A 5,703-nucleotide genomic window follows, 5' to 3' on the forward strand; every position below is an offset into this window, starting at 1 on the left:
GTGGGTTAGGGGCCACTAAAAGAAAACACCGTTGGAAAGGGCTGTTGAAGAGGTAGATGATGCACCGGAATGATTGAAATATTTGAATGAGGTGACAACCTCGAATTAATTGGAACACAGACGAATCTCCTGAGATGTCTTGAGCACTCCGCAAAGATAAACTGGCGAGAGGCAAACGAGCAAGGGGAAAACATTTGAGCCGAGGAAAAGAATATGATCAACCCAAAAAACTTGAATTGAGTCCACCGGAAAAGAAAAAGAGATTAAGAATGGCAAACAAAGGAGAATTCACCGGTTGAAATGATTGAGGGAAGACTGAAGAGGCTCCGTACGAATGAAATTGATGGTCGAAAGAGACTCAAGCTCCCAGAAGAAGAGGGTGGGAGGGCGGAAAAAACAAAGGCAACTTGGAAGAGAGAACCGACGAATAACTTGAAGAATTGAAATAATCGAGGAAAGGAAAACAAAGACTTCGCACGAGTAGGATGGATACTCGATTACGGACAGCGGCTCCGAGGAGAAAAAGGGGAGGGCGGGTGGGAAAAGATGACAACCGAGGACGGGGAAAACCTCGTCTCTGAGAAAGAACTGAGGATTGAACTTGGAAACGATGAAGAGGCTCGAGTCAACTTGACGAGAAATGCACTGGATAAAAGAGCTATGTAGGACCTTGAGAAGAGGTGTCTAGAGGGGGGGGTGATTAGACACTAAGTACCAAAGTTGCAGTTTTTAACCTTTTAAGATTTGAGTGGAGTTTAGGCACAAGTTTAACATTTAGAACACATATCAAGCAAGCATGCAAAGAGTATATGAGCAGCGGAAAGTAAAGCATGCAACTTGCAAGAATGTAAAGGGAAAGGTTTGGAGGATTCAAACGCAATTGGAGACACAGATGTTTTTGGCGTGGTTCCGATAGGTGGTGCTATCGTACATCCACATTGATGGAGACTTCAACCCACTAAGGGTAATGGTTGCGCGAGTCCACGGAGGGCTCCACCCATGAAGGGTCCACGAAGAAACAACCTTGTCTATCCCACCATGGCCGTCGCCCACGAAGGACTTGCCTCACTAGCGGTAGATCTTCACGAAGTAGACGATCTCCTTGCCCTTACAAACTCCTTGGTTCAACTCCACAATCTTTGTTGCAGGCTCCCAAGTGACACCTAGCCAATCTAGGAGACACCACTCTCCAAGAAGTAACAAATGGTGCATTGATGATGAACTCCTTGCTCTTGTGCTTCAAATGATAGTCTCCCCAACACTCAACTCTCTCTCATAGGATTTGAATCTGGTGGAAAGAGGATTTGAGTGGAAAGCAAGTTGGGGAAGGCTAGAGATCAAGATTCATATGGTAGGAATGGAATATCTTGGCCTCAATACATGAGTAGGTAGTTCTCTCTCAGAAATAGGATACAGGAAGTGTAGGTTCAGTCTGATGGCTCTCTCCATGAATGAAGAGGACGTGGAGGGGCATATATAGACTCCACACAAAATCTAACCGTTACACACAATCTACCAAACTCGGTGGGACCGAATCATTAAACTTGGTCAGACCGATTTAGCAAATAATGTGACCGTTAGGGTTTTCGGTGGGACCGGGATGCAACTCAGTGGGACCGATTCGGTTAGGGTTAGGGCATAACGTAATCTTGGTAAGACCGATTACACAAACTCAGTGAGACCGATTTTGGTAATAAGCTTTCCAGAGAGTTGGTCAGGCAAACTCGGTTTAACCGATTATCAAACTCGGTGGGACCGATTTTGATAATAAGTTAACCAGAGAGTTTGCATTGTAATCTCGGTAGTACCGATTGCTCAAACTCGGTGAGACCGATTTTGATAATGGACATACACAGAGAGATTACAATCCCATCTCGGTGAGACCGAGATCCCTATCGGTGAGACCGATTTTGCCTAGGGTTTGTGGCAGTGGCTAAGACATCCAAACTCGGTGGCGCCGGATAGAAAGAATCAGTGGAGCCGAGTTTGACATTAGGTTTAGGACATATGTGTGGAAGTGGGAAAGTATTTGAGGGTATTTGGAGCATATCACTAAGCACTTGAAGCAAGAGGCTCATTAAGCAACACCTCATTCCTCCTTGATAGTATTGGCTTTTCCTATAGACTCAATGTGATCTTGGATCACTAAAATGTAAAATGAAGAGTCTTGAGCTTGAAGCTTGAGCCAATCCTTTGTCCTTAGCATCTTGAAGGAGTTCCCACATCCTTTAGTCCATGCCACTACATTGTTGAACTTATCTGAAACATACTAGATAAAAGTGTTAGTCCAACAAGAGATATGTTGACATTAATTACCAAAACCACCTAGGGAGCACTTGTGCTTTCAATCTCCCCCTTTTTGGTAATTGATGGCAACATACATCAAAGCTTTAGATAAAGATATAAAGAATAGCAAGTAAAGCTTTGGAAAGACATGTAACAAGCATAGGCTCCCCCTACATGTATGCAATCATGTGAATATGAAATATAGAAGCATGTTATAGCATAACCATGATAGAGCAGGCAATGTGTTACATGTATCTTGGCTATATGCATCAGAGCATACAGTATTAAAGAGAATACCTTCATGCCCATGAGTCCTTCTTGCAAACAGTATGTACATCAGCAAGAATTCCTCATACACATGATTGTGATGCATATACTTACCTTGTGGTCTTGGGTTGGCTTAGGATGGAATGAACCTGTGAAAACAAGGTCAGATAACACAGATGCATCTACTAGCCAGAGCAAACAAAAGAAACCACAAGAATACCAAGACTGGGATGACATGTAGAGAGTGAGTACTAAGTACTACATTGGATTAGACATGTCCCTAAGAGTAAAGAAATGCAATGAATTTAAATGATAGAGCTAATGCAAGATAATGCAAATAAGCACAACAGATCATATGAACATGTCTCTCCCCTCAAGAAGACATGTGGACATCTCTCCTCTTGAACACCAAGCATCTGGGATCCTTGAGAAATACTTTCTACTAGTATTCTCTCCCCCTGGAGATCTCTCTCTCTCCCCCTGAAGGATCTTTCTCTCCCTCTGAGATGTGATCTCTCTAAGTGATAAGCTTTGATGTGATCTCTCTCCCCCCCTTTGACATCAATTTCCAAGAAGGGCTTGATAAAGATGTAATCTCTCTCTCCCTCTGGAATTTGTCGTGAATGGGTTTGATCCTTGAGTCACAACATAAAGCAATGATAAAAATGTGATGCTTGTATAGAAACAGATTCATTGAGTGGAGCTGGATCAGAAGAAACACAGAATATGTGGCAAAGAGTTTTTCCTGTTATGAAATTGGTGGCACCGAGTGGTATGCTTCGGTCGTACCGAAAAGATTCGGTTGGACCGAAAATAACAAATCGGTGTAACCGAGTTCATCACAGAGAAAACACTTGTCACCTCAGCTCACTAGACTAGTAAGATCTCACAAAGATTTGAAAGGAATTTACTGAATGATATGCAAGGAATTAGATGCATAGAATGCAGAGCAAAAAGAAAGAAATCTAGATGAAGTTTTTTTTTGAAAGGGGAAACACAAATGCATGAGACAAATGCAAAAACTCAGAAAAGAACACAGGAGAACTTCATCTAGAGATGGTCGGCGACAAAGTCACCTATGTTAGAGTATATTGACTTAGGAGTCAAGTGAGATCACTTGATCATAGGCCATACTCATCGTTTAAGCTCAAAATGGGGTTACCATTTTTCGTTTAAGCATCTTGATGTATTCACATCTTGTCGAGTTGCTTTAACTCATGACTGGGAGTAAAGCTTCTCTAAGATGGAATAACATACCTTGGTTGGTGGTGTTGTCCATGTAGTTGAACTTGCGTGGGTTGCTCAAGGTTGATGTAGCTCATCAAGAATTTGGAGCACCACTTGGAATTTGAGTCCATCTACCTACATGGGTTAGTTCTTGCAATGAAGATCACTTGTATATCCAAAAATGACAATCATGAAACTCAACATAGAATTTGTCAAAGGATATGTTTGAATGGTTTCGTGCTTCCTTGTCTTCAACCACCTTGTGTAGAGACTTGGTGATGTAGAGATTGCTCAAGATGTGAGTAGGTTACAATCTCATGGAGTTTGATTCAACCAAGTACCAACATGGGTTAGATAACATGCAAGATACAAATATATCCAAGACATAAGATTTTCATCATAAGTGAAATATCAAGGATTAGTCATAAGCTCATGTCTTGCATGTATCCAATGGAGTTTCTACTCCAAGTTTGAAGCATCGATGATGTTCAATTCTCCTCTTAACCTGCAAAACACTTTCTCATCAAGAGGTTTAGTGAATATATCCGCTAATTGCTTTTTGGTGCGAACATGCTTAAGATCAATGTCACCCTTAGCAACATGATCTCAAATGAAATGATGACGAACTTCAATATGCTTAGTTCGAGAATGTTGCACAGGATTATGTCCAATTTTGATAGCACTTTCATTATCACAAAGAAATGGAACATGTCTCACATATATCGCATAATCTCTAAGAGTTTGGGTCATCCAAAGTAATTGAGCACAACATGAACCAGCGGCAATATATTCAGCTTCGGAGGTGGATAAGGATACCGAGTTTTGTTTCTTGGACGACCAAGACACAAGAGATCTACCAAGAAATTGACAAGTACCCGAAGTGGACTTTCTATCAACCTTGTCTCCGGCATAGTCTGAGTCGGAATAGCCAACAAGATCGAAAGAGGCCCTCTTAGGATACCAAATGCCAAAATTTGGTGTATGGATTAAGTATCTCACTATCCTTTTCACGGCCTTAAGATGACATTCTTTAGGGGCAGCTTGATATCGTGCACACATGCACACACTTAGCATAATATCGGGACGTGAAGCACATAGATACAACAATGAACCAATCATAGAGCGATAAACCTTTTGATCGACCGGTTCACCATCTTTGGTCAAATCAAGATGTCCACTAGTAGGCATGGGTGTAGTCATACCTTTGCATTCTTACATATTGAACTTCTTGAATAAGTCCTTAGTGTACTTCGTTTGAGAGACAAAAGTACCTTCCTTAGTTTGCTTGATTTGCAATCCAAGAAAGAATTTGAGTTCACTCATCATAGACATCTCAAACTTCTTCGACATTAGCTTCCCAAACTTTTCACTAAAATGAGGGTTAGTTGAACCAAATATAATATCATCAACATAGATTTGGCACACATATAGTTCACCATTAACCCTTTTAGTAAAAAGAGTAGAATCAATTTTCCCAATTTCAAAGCCTTTTTCAATAACGAACTTCATTAAGCATTTGTACCAAGCTCTAGGAGCTTGTTTAAGACCATAAAGAGCTTTGTGAAGTTTGTAAACATGATTTGGTTTCTTAGGATTGACAAAGCCGGGAGGTTGTTTAACATAAACTTCCTCCTCTATTTCACCATTTAGAAAAGCACTTTTAATGTCCATTTGGTACAATATGATATCATGGTGATTAGCATAGGCAAGTAAGATGCGAATAGACTCAAGTCTAGCAACGGGAGCATAAGTCTCACCATAGTCCATACCTTCGACTTGTGTGTAGCCTTGGGCGACGAGACGTGCTTTGTTGCGAACTACTTGTCCATCTTCATCTTGCTTGTTGTGAAACACCCATTTGGTACCGATGATGTTCTAGTTGTTGTCGGGCTTCTCAACCAATGTCCAAACTTGGTTCCTCTA

Source organism: Triticum aestivum, chromosome 3B (assembly GCF_018294505.1).
Source record: "Triticum aestivum cultivar Chinese Spring chromosome 3B, IWGSC CS RefSeq v2.1, whole genome shotgun sequence".
Lineage (NCBI taxonomy): Eukaryota > Viridiplantae > Streptophyta > Magnoliopsida > Poales > Poaceae > Triticum > Triticum aestivum.